We start from the raw sequence: 13,266 nt of genomic DNA on the forward strand, positions 1-13,266 counted from the left end.
ATGCATGAAAGTGAAAAAATAAAGTGAAGTCGCTCAGTTGTGTCCAACTCTAGCGACCCCATGGACTGCAGCCTACCAAGCTCCTCCGTCCATGGGATTTTCTAGGCAAAAGTACTGGAGTGGGGTGCCATTGCCTTCTCCGCCATTAATGCTAAGAACCCTCAATAATACAGGATGATTCAGTTCAGTTCAGTCGCTCAGTCATGTCCGATTCTTTGCGACCCCATGAACCGCAGGACGCCAGGCCTCCCTGTCCATCACCAACTCCCGGAGTCCAACCAAACCCATGTCCATTGAGTTGGTGATGCCATCCAGCCATCTCATCCTCTGTCGTCCCTTTCTTCTCCTGCCCTCAATCTTTCCCAGCATTAGGGTCTTTTCCAATGAGTCAGCTCTTCGCATCAGGTGGCCAAAGTATTGGAGTTTCAGCTTCAACATCAGTCCTTCCAATGAACACCCAGGACTGATCTCCTTTAGAATGGACTGGTTGGATCTCCTTGCAGTCCAAGGGACTCTCAAAAGTCTTCTCCAATACCACAGTTTAAAAAGCATCAGTTCTTCGGTACTCAGCTTTCCTTATAGTCCAACTCTCACATCCATACATGACCACTGGAAAAACCATAGCCTTGACTAGATGGACCTTTGTTGGCAAAGTAATGTCTCTGCTTTTGAATATGCTATCTAGGTTGGTCATAACTTGCCTTCCAAGGAGTAAGCGTCTTTTAATTTCATGGCTGCAATCACCATCTGCAGTGATTTTGGACCCCAGAAAAATAAAGTCTGACACTGTTTCCACTGTTTCCCCATCTATTTCCCATGAAGTGATGGGACTGGATACCATGATCCTTGTTTTCTGAATGTTGAGCTTTAAGCCAACTTTTTCACTCTTCTCTTTCACTTTCATCAAGAGGCTCTTTAGTTCTTCTTCACTTTCTGTCATAAGGGTGGTGTCATCTGCATGTCTGAGGTTATTGATATTTCTCCCAGCAATCTTGGTTCCAGCTTGTGCTTCTTCCAGCCCAGCGTTTCTCATGATGTACTCTGCATAGAAGTTAAATAAGCAGGGTGACAATATACAGCCTTGACGTACTCCTTTTCCTATTTGGAACCAGTCTGTTTTTCCATGTCCAGTTCTAACTGTTGCTTCCTGACCTGCATACAGGTTTCTCAAGAGGCAGATCAGGTGGTCTGGTATTCCCATCTCTTTCAGAATTTTCCACAGTTTATTGTGATCCACACAGTCAAAGGCTTTGGCATAGTCAAGAAAGCGGAAATAGATGTTTTTCTGGAATTCTCTTGCTTTTTCCATGATCCAGCGGATGTTGGCAATTTGATCTCTGGTTCCTCTGCCTTTTCTAAAACCAGCTTGAACTAGAGACCTAGATACGTGCTCAGGACCTCAGCTACAGTGGAGCGTGGTTGAGAGTATGAACATTGTGCACAGTGTTACCCAAAATGGCATAAAATTTTCTGGGAAAAAAAAAAACAGTTTTCCGTGTAAAATTTGTCATTTGTCATTTAAAATCAGTGCACATAAAATTGGACAGACTATTCCTTTTCAATTTTGCAATAAAGCTTAACATGGAAAAACTCAACTGAACACTGACAATAATAACTGTAGAAAAAGTATGTGAGTTGACTTAAACTTTGTCTCACCAGTAAGATTATAAGCATCATTAGGGCAAAAGTCATTTCCTTTACTTCCTTCCATTTTCCAATGCTTCTCCCCTATTTAGTTCACATGGCTGACATATGGAGTGTTCAAGAAATGCCAGTTGAATTGGAATATCTTCTTCTGTTATTTACATAAAACAATATTTAAAGAAAGTTTTTTTATTAACTACTCTGTGGTAGGCACAGTGCTCAGTTTTACATACCTTACCTCAATTAATCTTCAAACCACTTAATAGAATTATTTTATCCTACCTTCTATGAGTCACCAGCCCTCTGAGCAGCAAAGGTGTGGCTTTGTTTTGCATTTTCGGAGGTTCCTGCTATCAGGCCCCTGGGTTCCAGTTCCAGTTCCTTTCCTTCCTGACATGGGGCAAGAGCATTGCCCTCTCTAAGCCTCAGCTTCCTCCTCTGAGAAATGAGAGTAATCACCTGTACTGCTAAGTCACTTCAGTCGTGTCCGACTCTGTGCAACCCCATAGACAGCAGCCCACCAGGCTCCCCCGTCCCTGGGATTCTCCAGGCAAGAACACTGGAGTGGGTTGCCATTCCCTTCTCCAATGTGTGAAAGTAAAAAGTGAAAGTGAAGTCACTCAGCCGTGTCTGACTTTTAGTGACCCCATGGACTGCAGCCTACCAGGCTCCTCCATCTATGGGATTTTCCAGGCAAGAGTGCTGGAGTGGGGTGCCATTGCCTTCTCCTGCAAAACTACTTAGAAAACAGTAAATCCCTCTACAAAATTCTGTTTATAAAAATTTTCCATTTTTCTCAATAATGAGATACTATCAAGTCCCACCATTTGGAACAACTTTATTAAATGTGACATCTTGATTTAAGAAAGTGTTATTTTTAAAATTTAATTTTCTATTAAAGAAGGCATTCACTCAGTTCAAACAAAACACAAATGAAAGGTAAACAGTGAAGAGGCTCTCTCATTAATTCTACAAAAAACCACCATTCATGGCTTTATCATCTTTCCAGATAACTGTATGCATACATAAATCCTAAAAGCTGCATTCTTTTTTTCTTACAAAAGGCTACACATTCATACACGTATAACTGGCTTTCTTTTGCAGATTTCCTGAAAGTCTTTTTACACCAACAAACAAAATGCTTCTTTGTCCTGTTTACAGTCATAATTTATTTAGCCAGTTCTCTGTGAATAGACATTTAGGTCATTTCCAATCTTTGGATATTGAATTTGTTGATTTTTAAAGAGCTGAAATGAATGAAAACATCAATTCTTTCTTCATTAGGAAGTTTAAATTATTTAACCAAACAATAAAATCTGGCTGTACCTCAGATTTAACATGCTTAGTTGCTTCAGTCTTGTCCGACTCTTTGTGACCCCATGGACTGTAGCCTGCCAGGCTCCTCTGTCCATGAAATCTCCCAGGCAAGAATACCAGGAATGGTACACATTCAGCAAGTCTGATTTGAAAGGAATGGGGATCTGTGGGTACGCAGTGAAAGATCTGACCCCTGATCTGAAGTTTCCACCCTCATGTAATTTGGCTTCTTGCTCCTCGTTTTGATTTTGTTACCCCTGATCCCCCTGCAGCAAGCAGTGTTGTGGGGTCAATGAGCTTCCAGATGTAGTTTGAGCAGCAGACCTCTGTCAGCTTTACCACAGTCACTGTGCTCCTTTTAATTCCAGCTAACTTCTCAATCAGGAGCAGCTCTGGTGGGCATGGTAGGAGGGAGCCAAACTGAAAAGAGAAGAGCCTCAGTCTTGCCTCAGAAGTCCTGATTTCTAGTTCTGACCAACATTGCCTAGATGTATAACCTAAAGCAAGTCATATAGTCTTTCTGAACCTCAGTTTCCTCATCTGTAAAATGGGAATAATCAGAGTATCTATTCAGACTCCATGTACAAATGAAGCATGAAAATGTTCGTAAAGCCCTTAGTATGATGCTGGCTCATAGCACACGTGAAAAAAAAAAAGGTAGCATTTGTATTAACACATGTATGTGGAATATAGAAAAATGGTACAGATGAACCTATTTGCAGAGCAGGAATAGGGATGCAGACATAGACAACAGATGTGGACATGATGTGGGGAAGGGGAAGGTGGGACGAATTGGGGGCACAGCCTTGACAGATATATACTACCATGTGTTAAAATAGATAGCTAGTGGGAAGCTACTGTATAGCACAAATAAATAAAACTATAGCATGTTTTATTAGCAGATCTTGGAAGGGTGAGCAGGACTCATGAAGAGGATAAGGAAAGGAATAGCATTCCAAGAGGCAAACAGCATGCATAAAGAGAATTTACAAACTGTGACCATGGTAGGGAGGCAGAGAGGGGACTGTTGAGGAAATTGTGTAGTTGAGGAAACTAAGACCTAGAAAAGAGCAAGGAATCACCCCCCACCTCCCATCAATGTACATGAAGGCAGGTGGGAATCCCAAACCCTGAGGATGGACTGCCAGGGCTAAAATTCCTGGGTCATGAAATTGTGGATTAATACCAGGTTGGGCAGCTGGAATGCGGTGGGAATGTGAAAGGGGAAACTTCTGGAAGTGGTGGTCCTTTTCAGGACATCAGTTGCCCACGGACACTGAACGGACAGAACAAAAAGGAGCAACGTGGGGCTCCTGGACCTCAGGAAAGGGGTTGGGCAGTCTTGGGACCATGGTTAGGGCTGAAAGAGCAGCACTGGCCTTGGGAGGAAGCTGCAGACACATCAAAACTGGGGGCTGACAGGAGCAGGGTAGTCTCGAAGTCATTGGAAATGCCAGACATAGCTTGTCAACTCTGGGTCTCACTGGACGCCTGCCAGCTGCTAAGGCTCCTGAGGCCACGGACAGAGGCTGGGAGAAGGAGGAGGAAAAGGGAGAAGAGAAGGCAAGTGTGCTGCCAGACCCGGTTTAACGAAGGGCTCTCTGACCTCTGCTGGAGCCGGGGGGATGAGGCCTGGATCCTGGGCCCTGCTCTGAGCCCGCAGCAGCCTCCTTGCTTCTCCCAAACCTGTCTGCTCTTGGCCTCAGTGACACCACACTACTCCGCTGCACACCTCACTGTGCTGGCTGCTCCTCCTCAGTCTTGCCTGCGGGCATCTCTTCTTCCCTCTTTTAACTGATGGCTTCAGCCCAAACCCTCGTCTTGATTTCCTCTCTCCCATTAAGCAAACTCACCTGTCCTATGGCCCAGAGAAATGAACATTAAATTGGTATGTTTCCCGCTCCCTGACAATCCTGGGGGTGATGGGATGTTATTTTATTAAAGAGCCACCCCGTTTCTCTAACTTGATTTGTGTGCGGCGATCAAACCACTTGGCTAAGCTAATTGGACAGACACGTCCAGTGGTTGGAGCACAGTCTCCACCAAAATCAGATGAGGGTCTTCATACCATCTAGGACCAGACAAGAAAGGCTGAGGGCTGAGGACTCAGGATAGGATGCTGGGAAGTCAGGGCCATCAAGCCAACCCCCACTGTCCAATTTCAACACAGATTCCCCCCATCTACCCACCTTGGAGAACCAGGGCTCAGCCTACTGGGGGTAAATGGGGCTCCTTTCCCCTGTAGCAGATGCTGGAGCAGGTCCCTGATCACAACCCCCAGCATTCACTACTCCCTACACCCCTGCATCTTCTTGCTGAGAGTAACTGGGATTCTTCCTAGGGGCTTTCTCTGGCCATTTGGAGCACACTTGGCCAGAAGTGTCAGAACATTTGGAGACCAGCCTTTAACTAATGACAGCCAGAGTCGATTGATAAATGCTCTGGATTCCTTGCTCCTCCTGTGGGACATCTCTGAGGTGGATTCTTGCCACCTCCTGGAGGTTCCCAATGGGATTACCCCCCAGTGATAATCTGCTCTTTGATCAGTGTTGGGCCGCTGCCCTACAAAGGCCTGTGCTCACCCAGCTTCAAGATCGAAAAAAGAGTCCAGAGTCAGCAACAGAAGTATCAGTGGTTTAATGGATGGGGGAGCACACACCTCTGAAGCAAGGTCTTAGAGCAACGGTGGTGTCGGTCTTCCCTCCCAGAGGGTAGATGGAGAGATTGCCAATTATGGGGGAAACTGACATTGGGTTGGCTTATTGGTTATCAAGGAAACCAGCAGAGGGGTGTGCCTCTCAGTACCTCTATGATAAGAACAATCACTAGCTAGGGCCTGGGGTAAGTAAGTAGAAAGTTTACTCGTGTGAGTAAGGTGTAGGTGAAGCAAGCACTGGAAAGGCGATAGATGTACAGAGAACAAGGGAACAGCCACCTTGAGAGGCCTGACCGTACAACCACCCGGAATTGGCTTCTTTCCTTTTCCAGGCCCTTATTCTGATGCTTTCAGGATCATCTCAGAAATTAACTACTTGCATTTGAATCCTTGCCTCAAGATTGGCTTCTAGGTGAACCCAAACCAAGATACTTCCTCTGTCTTCCTTACAGTCACAATCTGCCTAAATCCTGCTGATTCTACCTGCTAAAAAGTCCTCACAGTCCCCTTTCTAATCAGCCCCTCACTTAACACCCCTCTTTCACCCCCACCACCTTGGTCACCTGCCTGCACTACTGGCCCTCACTTGTCCCCTGCCTCCTCTCCTGCCCTTCCTCACAGCAGCTGGGTCATGTGAACTTTCTAAGACATGACTGATTATGCCCCTCCCCTACTTTACCCTTCCATGGCTCTTATCCCCCTGAGAATAAACCAAGGTTTTGAGCAACATTCATGGCCCTGCAAGACCTGGTCCCTCCCCCATCTTCAGCCTTGTCTGGCCCACTCCTCCCTTCCACTGGACCCTCCAACAGGACTGAGCCACACAAGGGTCTCAGAATTGGCCATGTTCTCTCTCACCTCCAGGTCTTTGCATGCTGCCCACCCCCCTCAATTTCACGCAGGCGACTCTAGTTATTCTTTGACACCAGCTTAGAATCTGTACCCTGACTTCCCTGTGCCCCTTGTCTCCAGGCTGGGCCAGGGGTCTCTCTGGGCTCCTATGCCTCAGTGCATGTCTCTGTATCCCAGTCCCTCCCACAACCTGGCTTACCCCTCTCCACACCAAACACTTCTTGAGGGCACTAGCCACAGTCAACTCATATTTGTATCCCCAGTGCCCTGACCATGCTGGGCACACAGAAAGGGTCAGAGAAGAAATGAATGATAATGATGACTCTAAATCCCCAAAGAGACCTATATTCATTCCTTCATTTAGTTATTTATAGAGCACTGTGCCAAGTATAGCGAAAACAGGGCTGGTGAACAACAGACATCATGTCTGTTCTGGAAGATATCTGCTGATGAGGGAGTGATGTGGAGAGAGGCATCAGGCTGGAGTGATCGGGTGTATCAGAGGCCAACACTGGGGCCTTGGGAGCCAGAGGAGGCCCTAGGCTCTGTCTGTTGGGGCGAGGGACAGAGAAGCCTTCTGAGAGGAGGTGCTTCCACTCTGTGCTGGCCCTGTTCACCCTCTGTCTTTGCAGAGCATGCAGCAGGTGGTGGGGAGTCAGGAGAGGCACAGAGTTTAATTGTGTGTCCCCTACAATCTCATCTCCTCTTTCCCATGAAAGCTGACCTCTACCCAGTTGAGCATTCCCATTCATATGTTTATACATGAATAGAGTATTATTTTGCATGTTTTAAAGCTTTATGCTCATAGTATCATATTGTGTGTGTCTTTCCATATACTTCTTTCTTCAGTCTGATTATACTTGTGAGGTTTAGCTTTCTGGATATCTTGCCCTAGTTCACTCATTTTCTCTGTTGTATAGTATTCCATTACATGTGTATACAGGTATTCCCTTTTTATCAGAGCACAGCCCATTCCTAACAGTAAATCTGTAGATAGTGAAAGCTCATGCATGCATGTGCTCAGTTGTGTCCGACTCTTTGCAACCCCATGGACTGTAGCCCACCAGACTCCTCTGTCCATTGGATTTTCCAAGCAAGAATACTGAAGTGGGTTGTCATTTTCTTCTCCAGAGGAACCTTCCAGACCCAGGAATCAAACTCGCATCTCCTGTATTACAGGCAGGTTCTTCACCACTGAGCCATCATGGAAGCCCAGTGAAAGCTCCTATTATATAATTTTAGTTGGGAAAAATAATAATATGTTGCCAGCTCATCTGTAAACTTCAACTAATTTTATCCCAATATCATTGAAATTCTTTAAAACAATGAATGATCACCAAAGATTTCTGCACAGTATAAAGCTCTGTCGTCCAATATGGTATCTACTAGCCACATGAGACTATTTAAATGTAAATGAAGTTAAAAATTTCAGGTCCTCAGTTGTACTAGACACACTTCAAGTGCTCAGTAGCCCCACACAGCTGAAGGCCATCATATCATATTGGACAGCAGATATAGGATATTTCCATCATTGCATAAAGTCCTAAAGCATTTAAAACACTGATTGATTCATTATCTGACACTGAGTGAGCTTTTTATGTTTGTCTTCTCACACATAGGACAGTTCCTATGTGCGATAGAGGGAGATGGATGCCTGCCCAAGGGGCTTTCCAGGTTGCGCTAGTGGTAAAGAACCTGCCTGCCAATGCAGGAGATATAAGAGACCTGGGTTCAGTCCCTGGGTTGGGAAGATCCCTTGGAGAAGGAAATGGCAAGCCACTCCAGTATTCTTGCCTGGAGAATCCCACGGACAGAGGAGCTTGCCAGGCTACAGTCCATAGGGTTGCAAAGAGTCAGACACGACTGAAGCAACTTTGCACGCATGCACACATGCCTGGCCAAGCTTACAACTTTCACATGTTCAGCCCTCTCAATGAGCTTTATTACTTCCAGATTTTCTTCTAATGAGTGAGCTTTCTTCAGCCTCTCAGATTCAGGCTTTCCCACTCTCTTAGAAGACAGTTCTGCTTAACAATGAGAAGATTGTCACAATTACATACCAAATACGTTTAAGGAACTTGAGCATGACATGCAAGCCTATCCTACCTGAACAGCTGAGTTACCACCACAGCTCACTTCACATCATCTCACCCAGGCTTGTGCTGGGGAACACCTGCAGGTTTAAACCAGGTTTTCTACTAGTTAAAAGTTTTAAAAGTCACGGTAGAAATTATCAGGAGAGTGAGTTCAGATAGCAAGCGACACTTGAATAAAAATGTATTTTCCATTCTCTTATTGATAGACAATTAGATTGTTCTGAATGTTTTGCTTTAGATACAATGCTGTGATGTACAGTTTTCTACACCTGCCAGAGTTTCTCCAGGTTATTTATGCTGGAGTGCAATGATTCAATCTTAGATCATGTGCATCTTCAACTACTAGATATTGACAAATTGCTCTTCAGCTTGTATGTTTGATTTCTAGTCCCAACAACAGTACATAGAGTTCCTGTCTCTCCACACCCTCAACAAAGTTGGTATTATCAAACTCTTTAATTTTTTCTAGTCTGATGTGTATGAAATGGTATTTCATTATGGTTTTAATGGAATTTTCCCTGGTTGATTGTGAGGTTGAGTATATTTTCATATGTGTGTTGGCCATGCCTGCTTTCTCTTCTGTGAAATGTCTGCTCATGTTTTTTGCTCATTTTTCTATTAGGTTGTTTGGTTTCTTCTTACTGGTATACAGGAGCTATTTATATGTGCTGAAAAATAATCCTTCATTACATTTTGCAATGCTTTCTCTCAGTCTGTGGTCTCTTTTTTTATTTTAGTATTTTGGATTAATAGAACTTCTAAATTTTTATTACACTTGAGTTTATCGATTTTTTTTTCCTTTATGATTTTTTTTCTTTTTTGTTGTTGCATTTGTTTAAGAAAGCCTCCTTAATCCTGGCACATGGTGGGAATTTAATACATGCCTGTTGAATACCAGCTGCAATGGGAACTGAAAGGGCAGGCTGTCTCGTCCAGGTGTTGTAGGTGTTGGGCTGACAGTGTTGTCATGAAGATGAGGGCATGGGGGAGATTATTGTAGAGAAGAGGGCACTTCAGTCACCAGAGGGGAGAAGTCCAGGGAGCAGGAGGTCTGAGGTGCAGGAGGATGGCTGGGCTGGAGGTGGGAACTGCGAGTGTCCAGCGCACAGGGGTAATTTGAGGAGAGCCACTGCCCTGCCCCAGGGAGAATGTGCTCAGTGAGCAGAGAAGACGAGGATGGGGTAGAGCTCTGGGAGGAGTCTGGGAAGCAGGAGGAGAAGGGTGCTGTGGGGACCACACAGGGAGTTTCTGACAGTATCTAGAAGTGACTTCCTATGCACTCCTTCAAGGGCACAGAGATCACTGGGTCCTTAGAGGGGCCATTAGGGGGATGCTCTGCGAGCAGAGACTAGACAAATGGGCTGAGGACTGCAGAGGAGGCAACTTTTCTGAGACCACTGGCAGTGAAGGAAAGAGAAGGGGCAGTGGCTGGAGTGGGTGGTCCAAGGCTTGAGAAGACATTGAAGCATGTTCACAGGCCAGCAGGGAGGGAGACCAGGATTCCCAAGGGTGCGAGGACCTGGCTGCAGAAGCAGAGAGCAGCTCTGAGCACTGCTGGGGCCTTCATCTCAGATAGAAGGAGAGTCACCTCTTGGGGAAGGGGATGCTGAGCAGAAAGGCCTGGGGGCAAGGGGAGCAGGTGGGAATAGGAACTTAAGTGAGTGCCCTCCACTGAGCCTGGCCTCAGTCCTAACATCTAACAGGTCAGAACCAGTGCACAATTGCATACATGCTAAGTGGCTTCAGTCGTGTCTGACTCTTTGCGACCCCGTGGACCATAGCCCATCAGGCTCCTCTGTCCGTGGGATTCTCCAGGCAAGAATATTGGAGTGGGTTGCCATGCCCTCCTCCAGGGAATCTTCCCAACCCAGGGATCGAACTGACGTCTCTTACTGTCTTCTGCACTGGAAGGCGCCACCTGGGAAGACCAGTGAGCATTTGTTGAGTGAATTTCTTGGTGAGTCAGGTGGCAGATGGGGCTGGGATATCAGTGAGTTAGAGCTTGTGAAGAGGGAAGATTTGGAAGGACTACCAGGAAGGGAGAGGAGAGCTTCCCTAAGTGAGAGTTTCTAGGGACCCAAGTCCCTTGAGTCACAGGTAAACACTTTCTCCCCACAAAGGACTGACAGCAACCGCCACTACCACTACCCAGCTCCACTGCTGTGGCCACACCTCAAGGCCCCTTGAGTCGGGGGACTACAGTATGACCGCAGTGCATGACACCAAATACCCCTGCTCTGTCTTTGGAACTCCAGCCTCCACATCCTTCCTGGGCCAGCTGCCATCATCTTTTCTCAGATGCTAAAACAGACTCCTGCTGCTGAGAGGGATTGCGGGCAGGAGGAAAAGGGGACGACAGAGGATGAGATGGCTGGATGGCATCACCGACTTGATGGACGTGAGTTTGTGTGAACTCTGAGAGTTGGTGATGGACAGGGAGGCCTGGCGTGCTGCGATTCATGGGGTTGTAAAGAGTCGGACACGACTGAGCGACTGAACTGAACTGAACTGAAAACAGACTCCTACACGGAGACCTGCTGCCACCTTGCCCCTCCTACCCATTCCTTAATCTCCATCTAGCAGCTGGAGACACTGGCTAAAATGATATTGGATATACAAATACTGAATCATTATGCTGCATACCCAACACTCATAAAATGTTATACATCAACTATACCCCAATAAAAAAAGGATATCTGATTATGTCACTCTACTGCTCTAAATGCTTTGATGACTCCCACAGTTCTTCAAAGGCCAAAGTCCTGATTTGGGGCTGGCTGGGCTGGCTGCTGCTGTTACTCCTTCAGCCCCATCTCCCACCAAGCCTCCTGGCTCTTGCGGCACCACCCACTCTGGCTGAGCTTCATGTCCTGGAACACGCCAAACCCTTTCCTGTCTCACCCTCTTCAAGTTTTCCCTGGCTGGGACTCTCTTCCCCCAACCTTCACCTGACTGAGGCCAAGGCCAACTCCTCACTCTGGCCTCTGGGAAATCTTCCCAAAACTTACAATTTACTTATTGGCTGAGCCTAGGGGCATGTGAGATCTTAGTTCCCCGACCAGGGATTGAACCCATGCCCCCTGCAGTGGAAGTACAGAATCCTAACCACTGGACCACCAGGGAATTCCCCCAAATCTTACAATTTAAACTAGATGCCTTCCCCCTCCCACTCCCATTATAATATCTCCTCTACCCTTCACTTTTCCTTCTAAGCACTTACCACAATATGTAATTACATATTAATTTCTGTGACTATTTAACAACTAGGGCCCCCACTAGATTATAAACTCCATGAAGCCAGCACTATCTGCAGTCTCCTACTGACTTAGATCCACAGTCCTAGCACAGAATCTGTCACATAGGAACTCAATAACTGGTGACTAAAAGCTGCAATGGTAGCCAAGAGGAGGGGCTGGCTAGTCTGAGGGCTACAGGTCAGGGGAGGTTTCCAAGATGAGAGAATTAGAAGCCACTGTCCATAAGAGAGCTGAGGAGGGCTCCCCTGGTGGCTCAGTGGTGGAGAGTCCACCTGCCAATGCAGGAGACTCAAGTGTGACCCCTTATCTGGGATGATCCCATATGCCAAGAAGCAACTAAGCCAGTGCACCACAACTATTGATCCTGTGCTTTAGAAGCTGGGGACTGCCAACTACTGAGCCTACTTGTCGCAACTACTGAAGCCTGCATGCCCTAGAGCCCATACTCCACAAGAGAAGCCACTGCAATGAGAAGACACCCAAGCACCGAAACGAGAGAAAAGCCCCCACAGCGATGAAAATCCAGCACAGCCAAAAATAAATAAATAATATAAATAAAAAACTTTTAGTGTTGAAAAAAGAGAGCTTAGGAGATAAAAGAGAGGGAGGAGGAGTGACAGGAGGAATAAAGACACTGACGAGCACCGGTGATGAGCCAGGCACTCTCCTCATACTAGCCCAGTATCACTCCCATCCCCGTCTTTAGTCGGATGTCCACTAGCTGGCTGACCTGGAGTGAAATAATCTCTCTGAACATCAGTTTCTTAATCTTTAAAATGGATTTGTAACACCAAGCTCCTGCGATTATTATGAGGATCTGGGAACAGTGTATGGTATGGAAACTGCCCCCAATCCACTTGGGGTACTTGGGCTTTGGAGTCCGACTGAGTTCAAATCTCAGATCTGCCACTTATTAGCTGTGTGACTTTGGGCAAGTCACTTCACCTCTCTGTGCTTGAGTTTCACCAACTGTAAAATAAAGATAATAATACTTGTGAGGATTAAACGAGGTAATGTATCAAAAGACCTAGAAGGATGCCTGGCACATAGTAGATGCTCAAGAAATAGCATTTATGTTTATCCCTCCTCCCTTTTCCCTATCCCAGAACTGTAGAGTGTCAGAGCTGGAAAGTCGGAATCACCACTTAAGCCCCTGACCCCAATACAAAGGGGGAAACCGAGGCCAAGGGAAGGTAGGAGAGGTGAGGGAATCTGGAATGGAGTCCAGGGGTCCTGGGTCCCAGTCCAGAGCAGCAGACCCTGACACCCGTGGCTCTTCCAAATCTATACCTCCCTCGGAGCCCCCAGCAGCAGGCAACCCAGGCCAGCCCAGCTGGGCGGATTCCAGCGCCGGCGCAGGGCTGTATGGCTACACCCCTTCCCCGCCCCCTTGCTCTTGCGGCGCAAGGAGCCGGGAGGCCCGGGGGGGCTGAGCTGCTGGCGC

The sequence above is a fragment of the Bison bison genome, unplaced genomic scaffold, assembly GCF_000754665.1.
Source record: "Bison bison bison isolate TAMUID 2011002044 unplaced genomic scaffold, Bison_UMD1.0 scf7180017864284, whole genome shotgun sequence".
In the NCBI taxonomy this organism is placed as follows: Eukaryota; Metazoa; Chordata; class Mammalia; order Artiodactyla; family Bovidae; genus Bison; species Bison bison.